The sequence below is a fragment of the Uranotaenia lowii genome, chromosome 3 (genome assembly GCF_029784155.1).
Source record: "Uranotaenia lowii strain MFRU-FL chromosome 3, ASM2978415v1, whole genome shotgun sequence".
In the NCBI taxonomy this organism is placed as follows: domain Eukaryota; kingdom Metazoa; phylum Arthropoda; class Insecta; order Diptera; family Culicidae; genus Uranotaenia; species Uranotaenia lowii.
In genome coordinates this window covers 282814580-282831073 of record NC_073693.1, presented here as the reverse complement: position 1 = coordinate 282831073, position 16494 = coordinate 282814580, and positions in this window count along the sequence as shown.

The window sequence follows — 16494 nt, the reverse complement described above, 5'->3', positions numbered from 1 at the left end:
ATCCTTCGCCTTCACACTCCGTTCTCCCGTACGCCGCCAAAGATGGTTCTTAACACTCGTCGCTCGAATTTCCCGAGTGTACGCAGGTCCTCCTCGAGCAATATCCATGTCTCGTGCCCGTAGAGAACAACCGGTCTAATAAACGTCATATACAGGTTACACTTCGTGCGAGGGCTAAGTCTTCTCGACCGCAGTTGCTTGTGGAGTCCATAGTAGGCACGACTTCCGCTGATAATTCGCCTCCTGATCTCACGGCTGGTGTCATTGTCTGCGGTCACCAGTGAGCCGAGATAGACAAAGTCTTCGTCTATCTCCAGCTCGTCGCCGTCGATCGTGACCTTGTTATTACTGGACAAGCGGGTTCGGTCGGTCTCGGATCCGCAGGCCAGCATGTACTTCGTCTTGGACGTAATAATCATCAACCCAATCCTTCCTGCTTCGCGTTTCAGTTTGCGGTAGATGTCTTCCACCGCCGCAGATGATCTGCCGACTATATCAATGTCATCGGAAAAGCAGATAAGTTGACTGGATCTGTTGAAAATCGTGCCCCGCATTTCGCCCACCGCTCGTCGAATAACACCTTCTAGCGCCACGTTGAACATCATGCAGGATAGACCATCACCTTGTCGAAGCCCCCTGCGCGATTCGAATGAACTCGACAATTCACCCGAAATCCGCACACAGCACTGCGTTCCATCCATCGTCGCCTTGATCAGTCTGATCAGCTTCCCGGAAAAGCCGTTCTCGTCCATGATTTTCCATAGCTTGTTACGGTTGATTGTGTCGTATGCGGCTTTGAAGTCGATGAATAGATGGTGCGTAGGGACTTGGTGTTCCAGGCATTTTTGGAGGATTTGCCGTAATGTGAATATCTGGTCCGTCGTTGACCGTCCCTCCATGAAGCCGGCCTGATGACTTCCCACGAATCTGTTTGCTTGTGGCGTTAGGCGGCGGAGTAGGATTCGGGACAGCACTTTGTAGGCGGCATTGAGGACAGTGATCGCTCGGTAGTTCTCACAGTCCAATTTGTCACCCTTCTTGTAGGCATATTACCCCCTCCTTCCACTCCTCCAGTAGCTGTTCTATGTCCTTGATCCGGACAATCAACCGGTGTAGGCAATCGGCCAACTTGTCCGGGCCCATTTTGATGAGTTCAGCTGCGATGCCATCCTACCCAGCCGACTTGTTTCTATTCAGCTGGCGAATGGCTTCCTTAACCTCACTCATCGTTGGGAGTGGCTCCTCTACGTCGTTGGCTACGCCGGCGATGTCCCTCCCCTCACCGTCTTGATCTCCTGCATGTGCGCCGTTCAGGTGTTCATCGAAATGCTGCTTCCACCTTTTGATCACCTCACAATTGTCCGTCAGGATGCCTCCGTCCTTATCCCGGCACATTTCGGCTTGCGGCACGAAGCCTTTGCGGGATGCGTTGAGTTTCTGATAGAACTTTCGTGTTTCTTGGGAACGATGCAGCTGCTCTAGCTCCTCGAGCTCCTCCTCCTCCAGGCGGCGCTTTTTCTCCTGGAAAATTCGGACTCGCTGCCTCTTCCGCTGTCGGTGATTTTCCACATTTCGACGGGTGCCTCTTCGCACTACTGCCGCCCGCGCGGCATTCTCTTCGTCCATCACCCTCCTACACTCCTCGTCGAACCAGTCGTTCCGTCGAGTTCGCTCCACATAACCGATGACGTTCTCCGCAGCACTGTTGATGGTTTTCTTGATGGTATCCCAACAGTCCTCGAGAGGGGCTTCGTCAAGCTCGCCCTCTGCCGGCAGCGCTGCTTCGACCGATTGCGCGTAGTCTGCCGCGACCTCAGGTTGCTTCAGTCGCGCGATATTTAACCGAGGCGGGCGCCGGTTGCGTGTGTTGTTCACAACGGAGAGTTTTGGGCGCATCTTCACCATCACCAGATAGTGGTCTGACTCGATGTTGCCGCCTCGACAGGATCTGACGTCGATGATGTCCGAGAAGTGCCGGCTGTCAATCAAAACGTGGTCGATCTGTGATTCCGTTTGGTACGGTGATCTCCAGGTGTACTTGTGTGGGAGGCGGTGCTGGAAAAAGGTACTACGTACAGCCATTCGTTTGGAGGCGGTGAAATCAATAAGTCTGAGGCCGTTTTCGTTGGTCAGCTGATGAGCACTGAACCTTCCAATTGTCGGTTTAAATTCCTCCTCCTGGCCGACCTGAGCGTTAAAATCCCCGATAACGATCTTGATATCATGTTTTGGGCAACGGTCGTATTCACGCTCCAGCTGCGCGTAAAATTCGTCTTTGTCGTCACCGGTACTTCCGAGGTGAGGGGCTGCGTACCTGTTCGTTGATGATGCTGATGTTGAAGAGCCGGCCCTTGATTCTCAACCGGCACATTCGTGAGTTGATCGGCCACCACCCGATCACGCGCTTTTGCATCTTTCCTATCACTATAAAAGCTGTTCCAAGCTCGTGTGTGTTGCCGCAGCTCTGGTAGATGGCACGACCATCTGGATACGTTCGTACCGTGGAGCCCTTCCAGCATACCTCTCCTGCAGCGCTACGATGTCGAATTTGCGGCTCTTCAATTCGTTGGAGAGCACGTGGGTACTGCCCACAAAATTTAGAGATCGGCAGTTCCATGTTCCAAGTTTCCAATCGCTAGTCCCTTTTCGTCGCGTGGGTTTTTGCCGATTTTGTTGTTCGTTGTTCGTTGTTCGTTGCCCGTGACTACAAAAAACATAAGCAACGAACAACGAAAAAATCGACAAGTAGCAACTATTCGCAGCGAATCTGAAAAAATGGCAACGTCGCTAGAACTGTTCTCGCATAAGGAAAGGTCAGTAGGCCCATGGGTTGCTACGTTTTTGCTCGTTTGAAGTGTGCGTAAAAACACGCTCTCAAACCACTGGGCTCGCTATACATGGGAATTCTCTTTCTGATTTTCTCATGTATAGTTAGCTAGTGTAGAGCAAAGGCGGGAGCAATTCATGGGAGCTTTTCATCAACATGCCCTCTAGCCTAAAATTTCAACAACTATCAAGCTTTCTCCTATTGGCGCACTAATGCCTGTCTATCCTCCTTTCTTTCAAATTTCTATAAAATAAATTCTCTCATTTTAGCAGCGTGTCCAGAAATAGACACCCTCATCACACCCTATCAAATGCTTTGCAAATTCTATAAGTATCAGAAAGGCTGAACCTTTTTTATCGATAAAAACAACAATGTCATTGTGAACCTTTATCAGGATAGTTTCTGTACTATGATTCGCTCTTAAACCGGATTGACTATAACTGAGCCAATTATACTGATTGATGTAACCTAAAATTTGTGTTTTGAGTAATTTCTCGAAAATTTTCCACTGGAAAGGAAATTTCGATGTATGATTATAGTATCAGTAATATGTTTCAATACTGGGAGCAAACAAGGAAGATTTATTTTTACTAGTTTCACGGGAATACTATCCAGTCCTGAACGTTTCTGAACTGAAAACCAGACGAAATATGGGAATGGAATTATCCTCGTTATTGTTGGTTGTGAAAATTAATCACAAACAAACACAACAAAACAAAAACAAAATAATCATGTACTTCGGTTGCGGAAAAATCTGTATGTAACATTTTATTCGAATTTTTCATTCCAAAAGTTTTCAAATTTTTCCAGAGTTTTTGAGCTGGTAAATCAGTATTCATAGTTTTAGTTTATCTTGTACAGTCCTCGCTTTAGATACCAATGCGTTGACCTTATTTAGTAATTTTTAGAATTTCGCTCTGTCTTCAGCTATCTTCGATCTTTTTTAGTACTGTATGCTAGATCCCTGTTTATGATTGCTATTTCAATATCGCGATAAAACCATTCCTTTTGATTTTTTAAATTTTATTGGAAAAAAGTGTCCTAAACTGACGATAAAAAAGAGTTAAATATTTCTAACACATATCCGAATCTGAAAAAGCTACACTGAAAAAAAAAATCCCAATGCATGTCATTCAGAGCTTGTAAAAGTGCTTGACGATCGTAGTTAAAAAGTCACGGAACCAGTATCCATCAGCACTATCTTGCTTTGAGAAATTCAGAGATGCAAATATCAGATCATGGATAGAAACACCGGGAATGGAAAGCTTACTAACCTATTTACACTCTGTGAGGAGTCTTTCAATAACAAATCTAATAAAGAACTTCCATTGGTATGATAAAAAGTGGGTTCATTACTGTTAATACACGTTAAATTACAGCTTGCTAATATGTCTTTAAAGAAATCATTTTTTGACGATTGCTTTTGCAGATTCTAATCAAAAGTCTCCAATCAAAAATGTATGTTGATAATTTAAACAGAATTGTTGAAGATGATTTTGAAGCAGTTCAGAGCAACCCTGTAGAGTTGTAATACACTCCAAAAACAAATGTTATCTGTATGAGAGATCAATTCTAGCAACATGAATTCCGTGTTTCCATTACCGTTCTCGGACTTGGATAACATTTTAAATCTCAGTCCACATTTAGTATAAAATATAAATTCCACCTCCATTGCTATTCCGGTCGATTCTAATTTGGTTAAAATCATCAATTGAAATGACAGAATCAGGTATCGTGTCATTTAACCATGTTACTGTGAAAGAAGTAAATCCAATTTGCTTCCTGTAATAATATCATCAATTTCATAAAATTTACTCATACTTTTCAGTGATGATTCTTTAGGCCCATTTGGGTCCTTCCTCCACCCCATACTCGTCTCTAGAAGTGGGAGGGATTGTTTATCCTATGGATAATTTTGTTTGCATTAGTTTATTCAATTTCAGTACGACTTGTTCGAGCACAGATGCTTTGAACGTTGATATGAGCTATGTTCAACTCATCCTTGGAGAGAACAGAGTTTAGCACAGCTAGAACTAGAAAATCTTTCATTTAATAGGGTAGAAAAAATAACGAAATAAAAATTCAAGACAGCTTCGCTAACTTGATCTACTCTAACTTGAATAATACTGAATCATGTTAATTGGAATGTTTACTTATGAATAGAGGCGTTTTACGATATTTCTGCTGTAAAGTATGCTTCTACCCACAGTTTTAATTTTTTAATGGTTTTTTTCGCACGATTTTGTGCTAATTGTTAAACAAAATCTTAATATTCCTTCTACGGCAAATAAGGTTTTGCGTCAAAACAAAGCATTTTTTTGTATAGGGCTTCTTTACGAAACGTTTGTTGGACAATTTTAACACCATGGTTTTGGAAAAAAATTTCGATCCATACATAATCAGAAAAAATATCGGATTGTGCAACAATTGGTCCGCTCCATCTCATTCTGTCCCATTATTGTTGTACATAAGTCCACTGCAAGATTTGTATGGAAATTTCAAATTTATTAATTTGTATGCCTCCAAAAACTTTGTTTGCTTGATTTTAATATCAAAAATAGCAATAAAATTTTTGGAAAATTATGGACTCAATAAATTCGTCCTGAATTAGCGCAACTTGTTTTGATTTGTACGGGAATTGAAAAATTTGCATTCAAAAATCAACAGAGATGAACTAAAACTTCAATTACTTTTTTATTATTTTGAAATATTTTTAGGTTCTTGCAATACATTTCATGTGAACAATAACAAATCCTAACTTGTGCTTCAGAAATGGTATTCGCTGTCATACAAAAAATTCAAAATAAAAATTTAAGTTTTAGTGTTTTTGTTTTCTTTGAAAGTTGGAAAGTTTGAAAGTTGTTCTACTGTAGGATGGAAGTAAAAAATCGCAATTAACTGCTTTTCATAGCTAATGTGTTTGTTGATTGTTAAAACCTTCGCAAAACCATGTTATGAAATTATTGAAAGCTCCAGCAAGAAAAACCTGCAATTTTTCAATACTTTTCAATGGATTCGAATTTTTTTTATTTTGAAATGGTTATAACTTTTTCCGTGAAATACTATGCACCCCTCATGTTGGCAAAAAAAATGAACCTTAAGAATAGGTAAAATCAATATCTTATCAAAGACAAACTTCCTTTCTAGCTTATTTAAATTTTATGAATGATTTTGTTTGCAAAAATGTCTTCTTGCAAACAAATTTCCATTCAAAATTGAACACGTTCATTGATTACAAACAAGTGTAAAAAAACTCGAATGGTCTTTTAATATGACGTTTTTGCTTAATATGTGGATATTTACATTAACTATTACTATCAACTATTAATTTTAGTAATTTCTGTGATCAAATTAACTGTTTTCCACTCAGAATTTTCAAATTTTGTGCACTCAATGTTGATTTTCAATAATTCAACATTTATTCAAAGACACTTCATATTTCCATGAAAATATTTTTTCTATCTTCAAATATTTAAATACAAATTTTGAGATGATTAACTTCGTTGAAAAACATATCTATGTATTAAAAATTTGGACAACTTGCAATGTCCAAAAAGTGTCAAAGCCATTTAAACTGCTTTAGCTTTGAGGGACTACTTTTTTATCAGATTTATTTTGAAATCTTTTAGAAATCTAAAAGAACTTTTTTTCATGTCAACAGAAAAATAAACAGTTATAACTTCTTGAAACTTTATTTGAACAAAACAGTTTGTCAACCTGGAAAATTTTTTGGAAGGATTGCAATGTGAAATGAATGTTTCTTGAAGATTTATGACATGCTTGAAAAAGATATTCAAAGTAAATTAACTTTTGGAAAAGATTATTTCAATAATTCAGACGAACGATCTGAAATTTTGGGCGTGGTTGAGTCCATTTTTAAGCTTTAAATTGACATCCATTATGTAAAAATCGATCGACTTCCAATTGAGTTCTAAAGCAATTATTTAAAAAAAATCTTTTTTCTTCATAGGGGTAAAGGGGGCAAAACAGATCGCGTCTTTTTATCCTTTCACCTGTAAATGGATACTTTAAAAAAAGTTTTAAACATCTTTCAGTTCCTTCTATGGGATTTCAATGAAACAAAGTTTTATGTTGGTAGGGCATATAAAAAAAGCTCAATACTGGGCAAATAAGGTTTAATAACACTTCACTGAAATGGCTCCGGTTAAATTCAGCGGCAGATTTGAATTTCTGAGGAAATTTCACGTGTGATAAATAATATTCCAGACTATCAAACTTGCAGTTTTTTGATTTTTTTTTTATTTTGGATCCGAATTTTCCCATTGTTTTTTTTTTTAGTTGGTAACCACAGGTGGTAAATCCCGGTTTACGGATTGTATTCCAAGGCACGGCGAGCCACCGCGTCCCCCCAGTTTGCTACTCTGGGTCCATGGGTACAATGGGCAGACTCATGATATACTCCGTGTATACCCCCTACTCCCTAAACTCCACCTGGGGCCGCAGACCTGGTTCCCACCTCGAACTGTTTAGTACACTATGCTTCAATAGTGGGAGGTCTATTCGCGCTAATGCGCTCAAAGGCAATACTCATTAACGAGACCACTTTCAGCAAAACCTCTTATCCTTACGACTCGACGCCTGAACTCTCCTCTAACGACTTGAGAACCGACATCTCCTCGCAATGACTCGAGATTCCCACACAAACCTCTCCTCTTCGCGACTTGAGGCCTGATCTCTCCTCTAACGACTTGAGATCCGACCCCTCCTCGCATCGACTCGAGGTTTACCTCTCCTCTGCACGATTCAAGGCCCGATCTCTCCTCTAACGACTTGAAATCTGACCTCTCCTCGTAATGACTCGAGGTGACCACTTGTACCCCTCCTCTTGTTGGTAAGGGGCCTGATCCCTCCTCTTACGACTCGGGACCCGACCTCTTATCATAAAGATTAGGGGTTGACCACGCAAAACCTCTCCGCCTGAAGGTTTGAGGCCTGACCTCTCCTCTAACGACTCGAAGCCCGACCTCTTATCTTCAGGGTTCGAAGTTTGCCACCTTGCCCGTCGTGTGCCAGATCGAGAGCAGCTTATCCTAGACTCGCGCCTGTCACGGCACACGCGCGGGACTTAACGCAACGACTCGGATGATTCCCGACGAAGACGTCATCCTACACCGACTCGAATGGCTCGCCCGGCGTCGAGAGCCACTCTACCCGTGGGTATTCCCCGAACGTGGAATAACCCTTTCCCAACGATTTCCACTGCGAAGAAGGTCATGTCTTATCCCCGCAGCTTCTGTCGTTGAGAACCGCTCCACTCAGATACTCCCCGAAGGTGGAGCATCCTACTCACGAACGCGGTGCACCCACGGCATCCGCTACGCAGAAGGTATTGTCTTATCTTTGTAACTTCAAACCGTGGGGTCGGACGCACTCTACTCGACAGCCCCCCGTCGATGGGGTCAGTCTACTCCGACCGTTGTCCGGTCTTCTTTATCCCCCTTGGTTGGCAACCCTAGGATTTTTGGCCCGCGGATTTTCCTGCCCGTTGTGTGCCAAATCGAGAGCAGCTTATCCTAGACTCGCGCCTGTCACGGCACACATTCGGGACTTGGAACGCTACGACTCGGATGTTTCCCGACGGTGACGACATCCTACACCGACTCGAGAGGCTCGCCCGGCGTCGAGAGCCTCTCTACCCGTGGGTATCCCCCGACAGTGGTTAACCCTCTTCCCTCGAGATCCGCTACGAGGAAGGTAAAGTCTTATTCCCGCAGTTTCCCTCTTAGGATGCGGCACTACTCGGATACCCCCCGACACTGGGGTATCCTACACACGTTCGCGGCGCACCCCTGACCTCCGCTACGCAGAAGATGTTGCCTTATCCTTGTAGCTTCGATCAGGGGATCGGACGCACACTACTCAGATGCTCCCCGCCGATGGAATCATCCTACACCGTTCGCGGACTGCCGTTGGTTCCAGCTCCTCTGCAGGGCAGTCATGATCCGGGTGAACCCATCGCTGACCGCATGCCAAGTGTTGGAATCCGCACACATCCTCTGTGCGACGTTATCTGCTGTCGTGTCAGGCCCACAGGCGGCAAATATGGAAGTACGTACTGCCGCAAACCTCGGACAGACAAACACCACATGTTCGGGTGTTTCCTCTTCGTCACCACAATCTGGGCAATATGGACTTTTCCCATTGTGCATTGATCGGTTTGTATAGTAGACCCCCCCCCCCTCAAAAGGGGCAGCCTCCAAATTGGATTTAACTTGAACTAGGAGTTCTCATAATAAGCTTCCGTAACAAATATCAACCTCTTTGAATATATAATGGCTTGGCCTTAAGAAGGTTTTTAAAATGTTCAACCATTGGAAAAAATCGGACAACATTAGGCACGATTTAAATTTTTCCTGTGCAACTATTAGGCATAGACAAGCTGTTTTAAATGTTTTTTTAAATTTTTAGGTCACTTTTTTCGATCACTTGAACTTTTGGATCTTGTTGGCCAATCTTGGATGAATGAAATCGACAAAAAAAATGGAGTGAATTCAATTGAAATGACTAAAATACAGCATTAAAACCAAAATCATGTGCTTAGCTGTTCAACGATTGGCAAATCACCCTATCTAATGTATGCTGTGACCGGGATTGGATCTCATAACCGCGTTGGCTAAGAAGACTTGAAAGTTATCCTCTACGCTACGGCAGGGAATTTTTGTTTTTGAAGTCTATGAAGTCTTCTCAATTATGAAGGTTTAGCTTGACCAACTGATGAGTTGGCCTAGTTATAAGGTCGGTGGTCGGTTGGTCAGTATCATTTTTTTTAAATTTACTAATCATCATCGATTATTGTGTTAGTTGTGTTAAATGTGTTATACGCCGAGTTTGAGTATGTGTAAATTTTTTGTAATTTACAAAAAAAAATCTGTTTTGACGATAGTTGAATTCGAAATTTATCGTTTGAAATGATCATTACTAGTTAAGGTGCTACCCAACAATTCACCGTCATAAAAACTAATTTGAAAATTGTTCTTCTAATTTCCCGTTCCAGTTCTGTCCATTGTTATCTGAAGTTGTAGGTTGTAATTCGACTTCAAAGATAGTAATCAGATGAAAAAAAATTAACTAAGAAAAAAGAACCGTACATAATTGAACACATTTTTTACCTAACATTTTCTTAAACTAACTATCCATTTCAGCTGCAAGGGGTGTCACCTGAGAGAAAGACCGCGGAACAGAACAAGATGGAAGGTTTAAGAAAGAAAAAAAAAACACCCACCTTCCCCGCCAGCCCCAGACGCTTAACCATCAAGTGAATTAACCATTTTAATTTTCACCACATCGGATAATTAAACGGACAGCTTAGTGAACACATCAATGCTCATCACAGGAATGCTCATGGTCAGCAATTAGACCTATGTACTGTACACCTTCCACTGATCTTCCCCCTGCTCATTTTTCCTGCATTCCGGTGTCTTCGTTCGACCGATTGAGCAAAAACACAGAAATGCGTCTATCAAAAATGGCGCATGAATCGGCCATTTTTTTCGCCCTTTCATTTCACGTGCTGTTGCTCCCAAAACGTTACATAGGCTGGCTGGCTGGCTAGTCCGATCGATGGAGGAGGGTTTGTGGCCAAGTAGGGTGAAAAAAAAACCATCCCACCCCAATTGGACTGGAAATCACCCATCAGAAAACACCGACGCAAAAACGGGGGAAAACTCTGTTGTGTCTGTGTGTTTCCGCCGGACTAATCATCGGGTTTGCCAGACGGATTTTTTCCCGACTCAATTTCTTCGCTCTTCCGAGAAGGGGAAACGGCTTTCGAAGGAATTTTTCCGATGAACTTTTTCTTAGCCGTCCATCGTTCTTGGGAGTGAAGAATTTTTGATTCAGTAATTCCTGTAAGTGGTCTTTATGTAAAGCTATGCGTTCTAGAGTCTCGAAGAAAAGCGGTTATTATGAAAATGTGTTCAAGTCGGTGACCAATCATTGAGGTCATATTTGGAATAATAATCACCTGCAACACGTTCGTTAGAACCACTCAATGCAACAGATGATAAAGATCAAGTTCCTGGAAAAGTATTTCATACAAAAAAAAATATGATTGAATAGCAAACCCAGAAAGAAAATAATATCTACATATAAAACCAAATTCAAAGAAGTAAAAAAATGTTATTTTTCAGAACTCAAATATCAAATTCACCCAAACAAAACTAAAAGTTAAGACTGACTCATGTATAGGTTACATGAAAACTTTCAAAAACATCATGGATAAGCTTTGAACCAACACAAAACTTTTCAGACCCCAACCCCTCTGAGAGAAAAAAATTACCCCAAATATACTCCATCTAAGTCTAATGTCATGTATAACAATTGCACATCACACAACTTGAAGAAATGAATCCCAGATTTTGATGCAATCTGTTTACACAAACATTGTGGAATCATAACTAAAAATTGGACGGAAATTCTCACCATGGGGTAGTCGTTTAACCTTATGTCGAACGTCTTTGGCTTATGAGCCGGAGGTCCAAGGATCGAATCCCGCCACCCAAAAACTTGATAAGGAAATTTGGGAAGTCTTCGGACGTAAAAAGGAAATTAATACAACAGATGAACAAATGTACAAGCTAAGCCTTGAAACGTGTGTCAAGTTCCAACGACAGTTTTGAATCAATTTTATGTATTTTAGTTGAGCCACCAGATGTCTCCAAGGACACCAGAGAGAACTGTCAAGGAGAAAGTGCAATATATGCGTAATGAGAAATTCTAGCTTTCAGCTGTTCTAATTGCTTCAAACTACCATGAAGCACAAAAAAAGAACAGATATGATTTGTGAAAATGTCCGCTCAGAGAAACCTAGAATCTGTATTGCTTCATAGGATTGTTAATTTCAAACTCAACTGGATATAATAGCTGGTCCGTCTGGCAATCCAAATTTTAGTAAGTCTTTTTAAGTAAAAAGAATGAATTTCAATGAACCAGGTAAATTTACCTCGTTGTGAATGTATTGAAGCATTCCATTCTACTACGATATTAATTTATTTATTTTTGAGATTATATACGATTGTGTTTTTCCAAGAATTGATTCGGCTTGTTTAAATGATAGCTTTTGAAATTTGGCACTAGTTTCTGGAATTATATAGGTAATTCAAGCTTGTACATCTGTTCGCTCTTTCGGCAGTCTGTAGTGAAAAAAGTTTGATGATGCTTTTTTTCTCAGCTTAAAGTTTTTCATGGTTTATCTAATCGTAAAGAATAATTAATTTTATTGTATTTAAATATATTTTTTATGAGTTTAAATACCATCGAGCCCTTTTGAAAAATTGTTACTTTTCGAAGAGCTATCTAGAAACAGTGCCATCTATTGCGGCGTTCTAAAATTATAAATCTTGCAATAGATGGCACTGTATTTCGTCATTTTTCAACGGCTTCTTTAAAAGAGAGCAGAGGAAAGTTTACACAAGTTTCTGAAGATTTTTTGTTCGAGCTTGTGCATCTGTGCTAATACCACGATGCAGGGCCGTAGGAAGAACCGACTCATGGGGGGGTTTTGGTGGTTGATTTTTACCTATGATTTTTTGTCCGACAATTCAGAAATACAAAAGAAATATGTATGTGACTAAATGATTAGAAATTTTTAAGAACTTTGACATTAAAAGTTTTCATAATAAATTGTAACTTAAGAAGATTGGTCCTGAACCTAAAACGTGAGCTAAATTTTCTTTCATCTATGGTTAAAATCTTTGAATTTGTTTAGGAGTCTGGTAGATCAAACTTAGTTGATTTGTGCATAAAATAAGCTTTTTTAGGAGAGTCTCCCTTTTCTTTAAGAAATCTTATTCTAGGCTCATATATAACCAACCCAATATTTCAGAGTACTTTTCATATTCAAATATTTTAACCTTCGATGAAAATAGATCAAATTTTCAAAAAAAAAGTAAGAGGTAAAAATTATCATATTTTCGGATCAAATTCCTTTGATGCAAACTTAAACCAAATTAATGATTTAAGTTTGACATTTGGCTTTGAAAAAAAAATACTGCAATATTAACACATTGCGATTTATCGCTTGCCGCTATTATGCTTAATTAAAAAGCGTAATTCAAACGTTATGAATCGAATAATAAAAACCTCATTCTACAAAATTTAACACAACACTTCCCGTTACTAAAATATGTATATTTAACTAGCAATTTGAATTTAATTATTGATTCCTGAAACATAAAATGGCGAATTTTGTGTTAGTAACGTTAAACAGTACACTGGGAAAATTTAGAATTTTGTTCAGATTTTGTGGGTGAAGATGTTTCTTTAACAGCAAATATTTTTCATAAAGAATTAATTCGATAATAAAAATGTGGATTTTTCGGATAAAACACAGAACTAAAATTCTACCTTTTATATGTGATTTTTAATGTAATTGTGTTCACAAACTAATTCGGTTTAAAAATTGGATTCTGGAAATTGAATAAACAAGCAACATTAGGGACCGAGAAGAAATATATGATTAGAAACACCTAAATTCGGCATTCTATATCTAAGAAACCCTTGAATTAGATTTACAAATTTAGCATTTTTTAGCTACGGCAAATGTTGTTTTAAATTTTGTCGTATGAAATTTACACTCAAATTCGGCCCTTTGAGTTAAACTTTAAAGTGTAGCACTTTGTAGGCAAGCGAAAAAAACGAGATATCTTGTATTTGGTCCGCAATGTGTTCAGTTCATGATCTCTTAAATTCCTCATCAACGATTGTGAAATTTATTAACAAGTTAAACCTTTTTCTGAATTTTGAATCTGTAGTCTGAATCAAAATTCTGAACCTGAATTCAAAAATTGTGCTTTGAAGCTGTATCCGAATTTAAAAAGATTTCTTAACAAAAAATACGATTTTCAAATTTTATTCCAGATAAGAATTTTATGAACCGAGTTTTAGAGCCCTCATTCGTTAATCTTTTATTTAAATTCTGTAGTTCAGGTTCAATTTAAATTCACTATTTAATTAATTTATTTTTAATCTGTAATGTGAATCAGTATAAAAATATGAGTTTACAAAGATCTACATCATACTTTTCAATTTTGTATTGCCATTTCGAAGCTTTGAATTTTAATTTTTTGTGAGAATTAAGTTTAAGAACTTTGAATTTGAATTTAAAACTAAATTACTCTTTTTTCATATTTGGAAACTATAATGAAAATATCTAAAATGCATATGATCTCGAAAAACATGATTTAAATTGGATATGAAATGCAAAAACAAATTTGAACCCGGTTTTCAAAGCAGCTTAATTTCTAATTTTTAAGATTCTTTGAACTGAAAATCAAGAATCTTTAAACTGGATGCAGAATCAGAAATACGAAAATAGGAATACAATTTTGGTTATAGGAACTATGGAATCAGAACCTCCGAAATGGATTTTTCAAAATTTATTATTCAGACCTGAATTTCGATGAACATGTGAGAAAATTTTGAAAAAAGGGGCAGAATTTTGGGCTTGGGAAGGATTTTTGAGCTTTTGGCATAAGTTTAAGTCTAGATTGTTACTCTTGATTATCCTTACTCTATTATCATAATTTGGTTCTAAATTTAAAATTATGAGTGTAGAGTAGAATACCTTGCTTACTGTTTTGGATTCTCATGGGGGGGAGGGGGAGTTTTAACCCCCATTTTTTTTCCTCGTTCTATTAAAACGGTAATCAAATGAAACTTCAAACCAAAATGAATTTTAGATATGTGTAAAAGCATAGGGGAGAATGAGGATACTTGATCCCTGGGGATACTTGATTCCTTAGCGATATCTCGAAACTGGAATGTCTTACAAAGATCAAATGTTCTAGAAAAATGTGCCGAAATGAGCAAAATAACAATGCTTGTAGTTTAAAAAATTTTAACAAAATAATTGTTTGAGTAATTGAACTTTGTTTGAAAAATTTCACGAAATGTAACTTGAAGATCTTTTTTCATCACTTTAAAATGTTCCTTACATGGGAAAATTATGAAAAAAATATTTGTTCTAATGTATCAATCGTTCGAGCGTAAAATGAACTTCATATTTTCAAAGTAATGGAAAACTCTCAACTTTTTTCAGAACAAGTTTTCTAAAATGTTGACTATGGGTACAATTGATCCCCTAGAGTTGGGTACAATTGATCCCCCCTTCCAAACGGCATATTCTTCTTCTGAATTGCATGTTATGATTGCTGATTACGAAATTACTAATATTTATCCAAAAACTAATATTTATCAAACAATTGTCTGAAGAAAAGAGCAAAAATAATTAATTTATTCTTAATTATAAAAAATAGCGCCTTTAAATATGCAATGTTATTAGCGTTGAAACAAAGTTATAGAATTTTCTTCTTATGTCTGCTATAAATTGTGAAATGAGAACAAACATGACCAAAATAGTCAATTAACATTCTATCTTGGGGTTTCATTTGATTTTTATACAAGGATTAGAGCTTCCTGAATAAAAGATCAAGTCTCCTTCAATAGGGGATCAAGTCTCCCCTAACTTCAGAAAAATCGCAATTTTTTTACTCCCACGAAAATGCTTCTAGTTCATCAACGGCTTCAAGTATCGTTCTAATTTTTGAAGCATAGAAACTTGAAGTTACATGCTGTCAGAAAATGTCAAAGACGGCGAGTTGCTAAATTTTTCCAAAAAGATATGGTGAAAATAAGAAAAGGAGATCAAGTATCCCCACTCTCCCCTAAGTTAAAACGCTGAATGATTGATTTATCTAAGACTGTTGTTTAAGATGCCTCATCAGTAAAACTGGATGAGATATACAAAATCTGACAAAAAATGGAGTTCAGGACGCCAAAATCTTCTAAACCTATTATAAAACATTGATAGAAGATTTGAATCCAACAAAATTTGAAGTTTTTGAGGTAAGGTTCGATTGAGTTTCGTTCGGATCTGTACAAAGTTCTGCTTACTGAAACTTTCAATTTTCTGTAAAATCTAAAAAAATCAGTCTTATTTCCAAAAATCAGGGCATAGACAAGTCACATCAGGCTATCAGGCAGCACCTTCAAAAATCAGGCAAATCCTAAAAAACCAGGCACATTGGCAACTCAGATCTGCAGCGTGCAGGATGGTTGCGTTAAAAACAAAACTCGAGAATAAATAGGTTAAATATATGCAGTTTGCAAGGGATATTATAAATAAAGACAGGTAAGTGAGATAGTTAATGGTCATTAAATTTAAAATAAGATGTTTGGAATATTTCATGATTCATCATTTAATTTGAAGTTGAATAACCTGTTTGAGAAATATACAATTAGTATGATTATATAGTTGTAAATGTTCAAATGCTTCTTTCCCGATTTCATTTTAGTTTGGAAAAATTGTTCCTGAATGCTGAAAAGTTTGATTTCTAAGTTTGGAATCAACTCATATTGGGTTTATCAAATGTTATTTTCATTTGCAAAACCTGCATTTTTTCCGAATTTGACTTTCCAGTGTTATTCATTTAGAATTCTTAACTTAATTTTTCATACTTTACTGATTAATAATAATGATTAATTTTTATTTGCTTCGTCAAACAAAAAAAAAAGGTTTGTTGTTTTTTGCATTGCATCAAACCATTTTTAGCAATGCTTTGGTTTGAAAGATTTAAATTCGATGTAGCAAAGAATAGCATTGCATTTAGTGACACACATCTAGCATTGGTTGCTACACAAGGAACTCA